This window comes from Malus sylvestris, chromosome 9 (genome assembly GCF_916048215.2).
Source record: "Malus sylvestris chromosome 9, drMalSylv7.2, whole genome shotgun sequence".
In the NCBI taxonomy this organism is placed as follows: domain Eukaryota; kingdom Viridiplantae; phylum Streptophyta; class Magnoliopsida; order Rosales; family Rosaceae; genus Malus; species Malus sylvestris.
The window spans coordinates 7004612-7017457 of NC_062268.1; the positions used below are offsets into that span (position 1 = coordinate 7004612).

Sequence of the window (12846 nt, forward strand, 5' to 3'; positions counted from 1 at the left end):
ACCACATTGAAAACTGAACACGTCAAACTTCAAGTACAAAATTTGAAATAACTTATTCACATAACTAAAGGAAGCATTGTCCCAGACATGACGCCATAGCCAAATTTTAGATTTTTTTCTTGTCTCCCTTGGATGCATCACACGGGAAAGAGCTTGAGTCAACTACCTTGTGCTATCAAACACCAAATCCAGGTAGTAACGTTCCCCTCGTCTAACCCCTAAACACAAAATAATCCAGACCAGAAAATCACAATACAATGTAAGACAAAGGTTATACAAACAACATATAACAAATTATAATTCAGGGTTATGACAACTTGAATAAAATTCAAATTATGGTTATCAGCGAATGCAATTGAAACCTCACCAGTAATCGTGATAGGGGTTCTGTCGGCGGTGGTTACATAAGTTTTGGTGGAAGGTTTTTGTTCGGGCAGGAAATCTGGCTGGTGTGCGTTCCTGGCTCGAGCACACAGTTCCTCGATGAGTTGGCACTTTGGTTGATTGTCGTGCTCCTGCTTGTCGCAATGCTGCAATAGGAGAATAAAGTTAGTTCTGAAAGGTGTCTTTGTGGGGCCCTTAGATGTAGGCCTTGAGGCTCGCAATCAAAACCAACTAAGTGCTTAGGCGTGCCACTACCATCTCTGTATGGCAGATGTAGAACAAGTGTGTTTTAAGCCGATTACTTGCGTCCCAAGTTATTTCTGACTTCTTGTTTATCAAAGGATTGTTGTAGATGAGTTAAGTCTACATTAAGTTCTTTTCTATGTCTTGAGATCAAGGACTTTTAGTTATCTTGTATGTTTAATGGGTGAAGGTCCAGATCTGATCAAGACATCAGTTTTAACTCATTTCAATCTTCTTGTGACAATAAAACCATTAAGTGAACCAGATCTGAGAACTGATGAGGCTTTGAGTTATCAAAAGACTGGAAACAACTTGAATATAAACTGGGGAATGCATTATGACACCAGATCTATTAATTGAAAGACAAAACAAATGGGTCAAGATTTCACCTTGTCGGGCAAGGTTAAACCTCTTGCAGTCTCTTCTCTTTGCAGTTACAAAAGGATTGAGTATTAAAGGGGGATGATTAGAAAAGAGTTTATACAAGAGAGATCAATACTACATCATTTAGGAAAAGTTAGTAGAGCTTTTACATAGACAAAAGATGTATTTCTAAGGAAATCTAAGGTTAAAAGGGTGTGGAGTCTGGACAAAGCACGACTTTCTAGGTGTTTGCTTGGCTGAGAGACAAGTTGTATGTTTGTTTGTTTGTTGGATTAGTTGAGTATCCTTGTCTCTGGGCCCTCTTCCACCTTTTATAGATGAATTAAGTGTTGTTTATGTTCTTACCCGAAATCAATTGGAGGGTAGGGAACCATCAATATTTTACATGCTATGTCATTCATAAAGTGCTTTTGGGCCGAGAGTTGATGGATTTCCATCAATTGTCATTTCCTTTGTAAGCACATACTCTTTGCATTTAATGAGGAGCCATCATGTTGTCTCAAAGTGGACATTTAAGCTTCGGGCAGAAACTCCTCTTATTGAACTCTTTTGGGTTTTCTCTCTTTTAAGCTCAAAGTTAAATATTAACCCAAATAGTTTTAATTTGGGGACCTATCCAGAATCGAAAGTCATATGATATGTAGCACTTTAATCAATTATCCATGTATTACTCGAAACAAGTGCAGAATTCGGTAAGGTTTTACCAATATTACATGTTCTGTCTTCTAAAACAGAGGCTAGATCGGTATTTTTCGAAGGTTCCTTAACAACATCAGAATTTCATTTTTGTGATCCCAGTTATGATCCTACCATCCCGGATAGCCCACAATCTCATAGCAACGAGAATTGGAGTGGCTAGGTTGTCCACAACGATCACATGTTCAGTGATGACGGCTTCGAGGTACCAGTGCAACAGCGTCGGGTTTCGTTTCGACGAATTTTTTCTCATCATCCATGATGACAAATTTTTGTTCGAATAAGATTCTTGGGACTTCGAGAGCAACGGTGGTACACAAGGCGGGCCATGAATTCAATTTGGCAATATGGTGCCTAGAATTAGATTCTAGGTTTTCGGTAGGAGATGGTTGATTCAGTATGAATCGTTCGATGGAAGCCGGCTGAGCAACAGGTTCTTCTTCGGGCGGTCGCGACGGCAGCAATTCTTTTGTGCAGAGCGTCAACAGATTCGGTGGCGTTCTTTGGAATTTTCTTATCATTGTTTTCCAACCTAGGCTACCAAGTTAGAATTCGTGAATGATTCAATATTATTCTTCTCACTAGGAAGAAATGTGTATAGTTGAACAACCCTAATCACAGTCAATCTACGAAACCTGTAAAGGAAAGGAATTATCGATACCATCAATTACAATATTCGTATTTCTATTCTGATATATTCTATTGTAACATAAAGAACTTGCATGTCACCCCTATTTTCCTTGTATCTTTATTATATATTGTCTTTTAGAACCGGTTAAATTTAGGCTCCCACTCTTTACTTGTTTATTTTTTTTTCTTCTTTTCTACGGGGTAGATTTATGTCTCCTGACTATGTAATTCTTCGTAGCGTAAAAAAAACTAATTGCTTAATTAGTTTTGCCTCGACTGGACTTGGTCTTAATTTTGTTGAATGAAATTCGGAGTACTACAACCACACACTCATTAACTTTTACGTTGAAATATTCATGTAGGAGCGCGGATTATAAAAGTTGATCTGGGTAGCCAACCACACGTAGAAATAAACATCAGAAGAAACTGCGGGTTGAGAGAAGCTTCTCTTGGTTCAGTAATTTCTTGGTTTTATCTGTGACAATACAGAAGTAAAGGAAAGTCACATGGATTCCGAGAGGTTTCTTATGAAGGTGACAATGATAAGCATCCAAAACTTCTTTAATGTGAGGGTGGCTCATTGTCTCCTCTTCGGGTAATAACAGCAAGTACCAGAGCAAGATAGCTTTGAATACTAAATGCCACGTACTTACAATTTCTCGCATGCCAGCGAAGGTGGCACATTGTCTCTCCTATAATAGTCCTAGGCATTTGCTAATGGAGAGAAGACTACAACTGCCTTCCACCTTTTCTTTATGGTTTTCTTGTTACCAGTTACTAGCTACAGTAATATGGTATGTAGACATGCACACAATATTAGATTTGGATTTGGATTTGTATAATTGCATTGCATTGAATATGATTTGGGACCATAACTTACCTACAACAGACTACATACAAGTACAACATTTACAGTTTCTTAGTTAATTAACCTGTTTTCTATTATATTTATTTTAAAAATTAGCTTATCGTGGTATACAATTTGGTTTTTATGAGGGTTGCATGCACTCTGTTAGTTTGTTGGATACAAGTTTCTCTCTTTATATAGATAGCATTGAAAAATTCATAACAATGTGATTTTTTTCTACTTGCTGTTTGCTAGGTCATTCATTTTATCATTGAATCGAAAGAAAAAAGTAAAGCCTTAGATCAAGTATGCCTAAACATTCTAATCCAAATTATATATTTAATTTTGACGCACCTTGATCTATTTATTTATGCCTCTTTTTTTTTTCTTTGATTTATTTATTTATAATTTGACGGCCAAAAATGAATATGAATGTGTAAACAAATTTTGTGGAAATAATTTCTCTTTAAAAAAAAATCCAATCTGAAATATGTCTCTGGTCTTTGAACAATAGAAGCAGAGCCTGTTAATTGAGATGGGCTTGGTCATCTTGCTCAAACCCTGATAGGACTTAACGGTCAAATAGGAAATAAAACAAACAATTAACAAGTTTCAAAAGTATCCTTAAAACTTAGAACGCTGTTTTGGTTATCTTTTGAGGAAAACTAATAAAAATGGTTTGAAAACTTTGAGTTTTAATTATAAGAACAAAATAAAGGGTAAAGTGAATACTACCAGGTTTGACTTTTTAATATAAAAATGTGGTTTTTCGTTAAAGTGAACAGTAACGTGGGCTTTTCGTTAAAACTTTCTATCTTTTGTTTATTATCTATCAATCACACACAAGTTTGTGATCTCTCTTTCTTCCTGGTTAATTCTAAATTTTGCTAGTTGTTTCTAGCCAAATATTATTGTTCAGTTCTCCTTTTTATATCCCGTTGCATCAACTTTAAGTTACAATCTGGTAAACTAAACCTGAATTGCAATATCACATGGAATGACGAGTGTTCCTCACAGATACAAAATTCAGATCCTTCACTTCTCCAACAAGTAATCTTGTGACCCTGTTGAGAAGTTATAGACGCCATCTTCGTTTGCTCTCAATAAAGGGGTGTACCATGTACTTGCAAAAGGCACTTCGATACTCATGTGAGTGGTTGAGATGAATTCAGTAGAATCTAGAATAATTTTGAACCTCTTGTGAGTGGTTGAGATGGATTCAGTGGAATCTAGATTAATTTTATATCTATTTTCATTATCTTTAATTGGCAATGATCATTCTTGTTTGGTACTCAGTAAATTGGTTTATATGACAGGACCTTGGTGTTGCCAAAACAGGGTCTGGAAAGAAACTTGCTTTTGGTTTGCCCATTTTGCAACGCTTGTTGGATGAACTACAAGGGTTTGTATATCAAATACCTGAAGTTCCCCTAAGTTGTATGTCTGAAATAAAAGTCCCACGATTTAGAGGAAAATGATTGTGTAAGTCTTATGTGTTACATGTGCTTGGCGGCAGAGCATACATAGCGCCTAAGTAAATTTGAAGAGAGGCCAATACAATCGGAAGACCCTTGATAATGGCCAAACAAGAAGCCTGGAATTCTAGTGCACAAATGTTTAAGCCCGACTTGTGAGCCTAAAAACTTGAAAGAGATATATCTCTTTAATAGTGTTAGAACTGATAACATCAGCCCTTAAATATGTTATTCCCTTTGTCTTAACATTTTATGTTCCTTGTAGATAAGTATCGTTATAAAAGTGTTATGGGCTTTTTCTTTGTTAACTTATATATACTTAGTTACTTTGAATATATAATTTGTTGGAAATTTTGAGTAGAGAATTTCATTGTCCCACATTGCTCACCACCATAAGGTTTCCTCACTTTATAAGGCTTTGTCCCTTATAGAAAGTTATTAAAGTGATGGACCTTGGAGACTAAAATTGGGCTCACCCCATCTGAAGAGATATCTCCCAACAGTCACATCTCATTCTTATACCTGTTGCGAACATGTATAATCTCATTCTACATACATCCGTCTGCATGGCATTTAGAACACAGAAAACACAAATCTCCTTCAATAATCCATAGCATTCTTACTAAGAGTACCACAAAGAAATTCGCCAGAAGTTAAGTATGCATGGCATTCTTAATGAAGAAGCAATCATACTTATTCCCACTTCTTCATGTAATTCGATGATCAAATTGTCTTCTTCTTCGAGAGTAGTTTCCCATTTTACACCCGGTTGAAGCTCATTCGTCCATCTTAGTTTGCAACTTTTGCCACACCTTACTAAACTTGCAGTGAGATTATATGTGTTGATGCACAAAATCGGGTCGATTTTGGACCAACATAAATCCGACTGTAAATTACACAAACGCACAAGAACGCAAAGATATATTGTGGTTGACCTCAAGTTGAGGCTACGTCCACACTGGTGTTGATTCCGTTTCACTATGTAAATGAATGTTGAATATACATGGAAGCTATAGAGGCAGTGTTTGCTCTCTTTGCTATTCTGTTTGCTCTTCCGTTTCCCCTCTGTCTGTTTCCCTTCTTTCCTCATCGAGGCTCGTCCCTTAAGTGAGTGTAAGGGAGCCCTTTTATAGAATAAGGGTTTCCTCCTCTCTTACATGAATCATGGGCTAAGTAATGAAGCCTAAATACTGATGCCCAATTTATGGTACAACTATATGCAAAACAAACCAGTATATTTGATCATTATACCTCACTCGAATTGTCTGATATATCAAGCATGCTTGAAGGGTCCCTAAGCATGTGATCCAACCCAAAGCTAAATGACGATTTTTGGAAATTATAGTCAAATTAGTCACACATACTCTCATAATAGTTGAATGGGGATGAAAAAGGAAGTCACAAATAAGCCCAGAACGTTGTAGCTAACCTATGATTTATGAGATTAAGCTTAAGAAAATTCTTTGAAGACACAATTAAGTATGTTATTTTATGTACTTGCCAGCAAGTTTGGGAAGTGCACGCCAGTTCATATGACCATCCTTAGTTTTCCTTTTAATTGTCTTCTTCAGGATTCCATGCTCCTTTCTTTTGTCCATTTTTGTCACAGAAGGGCTCTCTCACCATCCTGTAGACTCCTCTCTCGCTAGCCATCTCTGAAATCAAGTTTTTTATTTTTTTATTTTCCTAGGTGATCAAAATAACACTCTAGCAGTATTTATAGTTTACACACACACACACACATGATTAGAGTGAACATGTGGTGACATAAAGCCTCATGTGAAACGGGAAGAAGAGGTCACAATAGCTACAGAGCAATCTTTTTATCATTAATTGTTAGAAGTGTGCTAATTTTACTGAAGATTATAAGTGCTTTTCTTGGTGAATTTTTTAAGAACTTTTTGATGATTATGCATGGCTCCACAACCACAATGTGCTTCCTTGGCAACATGATGGCTTTTTAACAATAAGGTTTATTTTCACAGTGAACTTTATAGGCTAATGGTACTTCTCTTTGCACACAAAAAAAAATCTCCTCACCTACATCATTATTTTGGGCTAACTATATTTTACACTCTATAAGTTTAAGCAAAACTTCAAAATGGGCCATAAAATTCTAATTTTCTCACATTGCGTACATTCTATAATTTTGAAATTATATATTAATTTACACTTTTTATCTCTAAGAATATCTAATCCTCCTGTAAATTGATGAGTTTTATTTGTCAATATTGGGCAAATGTTGCATGTATGTTAGCGCTCATATAAGGCTCCTACTCATTTAATGAAGGATTAAACAATCAATCTAACAAGGGTTTTTATCACAAATGGTCATTGAAATTGACCATCACCATCAAGATGGTCCTTAAAATTGAAAATCAATCAATGTAGTCCCTGAAAATAAGTGTCGCAAATCAATGTGGTCCTTCTGTCACAAGTCTTTTAAAAATTACATTAAGTGCTGATGTGATACATAAATGGGCCCCACAAGATTCACGGGTTTTTATCACAAATTGACACGCCCCGACCCCGATGTCCTCGGGACATCGGGATGGTCACTTACTGGCCGACACCCAAAGGGTGACGAAAGCCATTTAATTTAAGCAAAAGCTAAGAAATATGCTAAAATAGGCAATAGGGACTAATAACACAATACTAGAGTTCAACTGCTAGTTAATAAATATTAAGATAACACCATATGTTCAGAGCATACGTCTAATACAGAGTACAAGCGGAATTTAAGATAAAAAGTGTTATTACAATAGGTGCCCAAACAGATAAGATATAGCACGAAATCACTGGTAGGGAATTTCCTCGTAACTCAGATCGTATTCCTCGTTATATGGTCCTGAAAGGGGCGCAAAACAAACGTGAGTGGACCAGGTTGATATATATATATATATATATAATAAAACAGTTATCAACATACTAACCTCCAGGTTTTATGAAAACACATATATAATGATAAACATAGGTTTTCCGAAACCTAACATGCCATGCAATGTCTCAAATCATAACTTGTATATATAATAATCACTAGTGAATTGTTCGATAACCCCCAGGCCCCATGCTAGCTCCCCGTCCATGTGCTAAATAGCCAAAGGAAACACACTCCAGGCCCCATGCTAACACCAAACCGTCACTCGCGACGGACCAGAATCTATCCCTACGTCCCGTAACGGAAAAGACCACTAGGTAAGTACAAAACCATTGAACATATATATATTGAAAAGCAACTTCATAGTATAAAGTCATATATCATCTATACTTTAAAGAGGTGTTCGAAACATGTTCTAAATATCATATCATCATTCATCGGATATTCTATAAGAACATGGGTTATAGGAAAAATAGTAATAATTCAAACTAGCCTCAGTAAACATGTTATCTCATAAAACATTTCATAAAATGTAATCATTAAATCATATTTTTCATGTGTGCATTTCTACTGTTAAAACATGCATTTTTAGAAGGGGTCCACTCACCGTACACCGTTGGTGCAAAGCCGTACTAAAAAGGAATAACAGAATCACTGCTAATAATCACACATATTCACATAAAAGAGTACATTTAGTCAAACTATACTCAAATGATTGAATTTGGAAAAATGGACTTCAAAAACAGGTCCAGGACATCGAAATTAGCCTAGGAGAGGTCCCGAACAAAGTCCCAAAAAGTCAACGACAAAGTCAACGTTGATCGTTGACCGGTCAAAGTCAATGGTCAAAGTTAAAGTCAACGGTCAGAGTCAACCGTTTAGGGTATGGGTATTGCGTCCAGTTTGGGCCTTAGGGATTTAGGTCAAATGGGTTGGTTTGGTCTTTAGGGTTAGGGTTTTAGATAATTAGGTGGGCTGGTTCTTAGGGGTTTATGAGGTATCTAGGCTCGGGCCAAGACCTACACGGCCCGAGGGCCTAATTAAAAGGGTTTAGGGTTTAGTCAACAGGTTAAGGGCCTTAAATGAAATGGCCCGAAGACCTTTTAGGTCTTAAGGAATTTTAAATAAAAATTAAAAGTAAAAACTGAAAGGGAAATGGTTTTGGGTTGAAACAAAATGGGCTTAAGGCCCGTGGGTTGAGGAATGACCTAAAGGGCTTGGTGCGAACGGAGGAGAACGTCGGAGCTTCTACAGCTCCGGCCGACTGCAAATGTACATCTTAGGCTCCGATCTAGGTATCAAAATGAAGCACAAGACGAGAGTAGTGTTTTTATACTTTCCGTTTGTCGTGAAACGGTTGGAGGTGTTCGAAAAGTTCCTCGACACCCACGGCCTCGCCGAAGCTGGGTGTGCCTTCCCCCGAGCCGATCTAGCTCTCCAACCTTGGAAATAATGAGATACCGCTCAAAAATCACATCCAAGCATCACACTAAAATGGAGCGAGGAAGATCCAAGGCTTACCTTGATTTCAAAAGAAAAAGAGAACCTTATCGTCGTCCAAGCTGCAACGGAGAGAAAGAGAGAGACAACAGAATGATGAGGTGAAAGAGAGAGAGAGAGAGAGAAAGAAAGAGAGAGAGAGAGAGAGAGAGAGAGAGAGAGAGAGAGAGAAAGAGAGAGAGAGAGAGAGAGAGAGAAAGAAAGAAAGAAGGTTCACGGGGTAGGGGACAGAAAGAGAAAAAAAATGAGGATTGTTGGGGTGCTGCCACGTGGCAGCTTGAGAATGAAGATAATCCAATTTTCAGATACTGTTTGGGTAAGAAAACTAAGGACTAAATTGATAGTTCCATTAATATTTTTGGGATAATTACAGAATTATTTTTTATAAGTAAGGGTGGATGTAACACAAATGGTCCCTGAAATTGACCCACACCATCAAAATGGTCCTTGAAATTGACCCACATCATCAAGATGGTCTCTGAAATTGAAAATCGATGAATGTAGTCATTCAAAATAGGTGTCGCAAATCAATATAATCGTTCCGTCACAATGGATTTTTTTTTTCCTTATAATAGGGCCTACTCCGAAGAGAGATCCCTTCCATAAATTCTTAAAGGCATAAGGTTTAACCAAGGCCTAACCAAGGCCTAAGAGGGGGTTTGAAAATAGTTTTCAACCAAAAATAGATGCACCTCGGTTATAACCTCATTATCATAAGGCAGACCTCGCCATTCTTTGAGTCACCAGACCACCAAGGAAGCGCTGAACAAGCTCTCCAAGATTAAGGTTATGAGGATCTTGATTGCCTAAATGTTAACGGTTATATCTTAGAAGTCGTTGTCAATCAGCCAAGCCGTCACCAAAGGTGATGCCGATCCAGGTTCAATTCGGTGAAGTGTGTCGAAGTGTGTAAAGATGGGTGTATTGAAATATTTTTTTAGAGATTAGACAACGATGTAGGTAGAGGAATGTGGACTACGATTGGAGGTGATTGCAGGAGTGAGTTTTTGGGTTGACAACTTTTTATTATCTATTAAATTATTACACCTATTTGTAATTTTTTTAAAATTTACTTAGACTTGTGTGACCCAGTTATGTGTCACACCAACACATAACATAATTTTGACAGAATGACTACATTGATTTAGGACACTTACTTGGGGGACTACATTGATCGATTTTCAATTTTAAGGACCATTTTAATGTTGTGGGTCAATTTCAGAGACCATTTTGATGTCGTAGGTCAATTTCAAGGACCATTTGTGAGAAGAAAAAAAAACGACTTATAAAACTTATTTATGTGTCATATCAGCACTTAACAGAATTTTTAACATAATGACCATACTGATTTGCGAAACCTATTTTCAGGAACTACATTGATTAATTTTCAATTTCAGGGATCATCTTGATGATGAGGCTTAATTTCAGAGACCATTTGTGATAAAACCCCATTTAAAAGTGAACAGTACCAGATGTTTTTCGTTAAAGTTCACAAACAAAAGAAAAACTAATGAAAGTGGCTTGAAAAATTTGAGTTTTAATGATAAGGACAAAATAAAGGGTAAAGTGAATAGTACTAGGATTGACTTTTTAGTGTAAAAATGTGGTTTTTCGTTAAAGTGAATAGTACCGGGTGCTTTTCGTTAAAGTTTCCTTTTGAAAATCACATCAAACCTTAAAATGTAAAATGTAGTAAACCTATCATTTTTTTTATCTTTGACCACAAATATTACAAGAGTAATGTTAGAGAGACTAAATTTGTAGACTAAATTTTGTAAACTAAATGAAATAGAAGTTGATGATTGGATTATTATTTAAGTAATGACAAACGTGCTCATTTTTATTAGTGATACATAATTTAGTTTGTAAAATTTTATCTACAACTTTAATCTCCCTAGCATTAGCCAACTTATTCTTTTTATGTATAGCAATTCTATTTTATGTTTTTGCATATATTTAAAAGGAAAACTAATGAAAAATGTTTGAAAACTTTGAGTTTTAATGATAAGGACAAAATAAAGGGTAAAGTGAATAGTACCAGGATTGACTTTTTAGTGTAAAAATGTGGTTTTTCGTTAAAATGAACAGTACCGTGAGCTTTTCGTTAAAGTTCCCTATATTTAAAGGAGGCCATGGCATTGGCAGATGGCAATCTATAGTAATTTGGCAAGGCCACATCACGCAACCAGGAAATCGTACCCGCAACAAAGAAACAATCAAGTAGAGGAGATCACACATATCGTTTTGATCTCGACCAAATTAATATTTTAACTTAGATAACCGCATGTGGACACACATCTTTATCTTATCATGTCACACGCAAATTTGGATAGAGGATCCGCACTTAATTAAACGATTAATCATAGAACCTAATAGTGAGTAGATATTAATTTGATGAAGCTGACATCACATGTAGTGATGAAATGATGATTCAGTGAAACGATAGTATATATCTCCACAGAAAATGACGTAAAGTTGCGATGTCATCAATGGTTGACTAAGAAGCAATAGATTCAGAAAAAGAACTCTTTCTCCGTTAATTACATATACAAGTCTCCCCGATAGAAGACAACAACAATTTAGTAGGCGGCTTCACACTATATGAATATTCGGTTTCACACTCTATTAATCTTGTATAGATGTCTGTATTGGTCTTGTCAAAGACTGCCATATATGCAAACAATAAAACCAACCTACTTAAAGAAAACACCAGAACAAACCACAAACCACAAACCAAAAGACACACAGAGAACAGGATTTATAATAGTACTTAGGTCTATTTGTTGATCGTGTTTTAGAGTGCATGAAAAACCTTGTTTGTTGAAACCCTAAGTCTTAATTAATCTCTCTCAGACTTGCTCACAACACACAAAATGTTTTCACTACAATTCGCTTTGAAAAAAGAAGTATAGATCTCTAGAAGAATTTCAAAGAAACCATGGGAATAATTTTCAAGCTTCTAGCTAGTTACTTTTTTGGGGCATTTTGATATAGGCACCTGATTTTTTAATTTTTTAGACTAAGCATTTGTTCACTTTAGAAATTTGATTAAACATTTTCCTACAAATTTGGTGCCACATGATTTTTATGTGCCCATTTTATAGTACTTAAATTACAAAACCTGCCATAGATTTTATCAAAGCAAAACACTGATGCACAGACTCCTAAATTCTTGCCTAACTTATATCTCAGAGTTTGAATCAAAACAAATATTGCATAATGCATATCCTCCCTACAGATAAGAAGCATTTGAATTTCATAATATATATTAATCATAAATATTTCCCACCAGAAAATTTTTCCACCTCCATGATAACTTATGTCCCTCGTGCATGATTTTGTTTTTCTTATGAAAAAAAAAGGTCTTCCACTCATCTTCTAACCATCTTAATTTGTAGTTGCAATCGAACTATTGCTTAATCATGAGCGCATAATATAGGTACACTTTGCCTTGTGCTTTGGTACGTTGTTTAATGTACATTTTGGTATGTATATAGGTTCCTTTTAAGAGTTTTTTTTTCTAACTATCAACAAGTAGAAAATATTCCCCTAAAAAAGAGGCCACATAAAAAAAATAAAGAAAAAAACTCTTAAAAGGACATATTTGGAAACCGATAATTAGAGTTTTAACTTAAAAAGATATATAATTTAAATAAATAACAAATGCTGACGTGGTTGTTGGTTAAAGCGTCTTAATCAAATCTTAAAAAGAAACAAATGTTTGATCTAAAAATTGTTAAAAAATTATAGGGGATTCTAATTATACCTATTTTTTTTCTAATGAATAAGCTTAACTAATAATTAAGATT

At 35.8% G+C, this 12846-nt stretch overlaps 1 long non-coding RNA gene across 1 annotated transcript; it reads left to right on the forward strand.

The window, feature by feature from the left end:
* The first annotated feature begins 2735 nt into the window (after nucleotides 1-2735).
* LOC126583407 (uncharacterized) lies at nucleotides 2736-4946 on the forward strand. The gene is made up of 3 exons (XR_007609741.1): nucleotides 2736-3131; nucleotides 4202-4333; nucleotides 4501-4946. It is a non-coding gene; the product is annotated as an uncharacterized LOC126583407 (long non-coding RNA).
* The last annotated feature ends 7900 nt before the right edge of the window (nucleotides 4947-12846 follow it).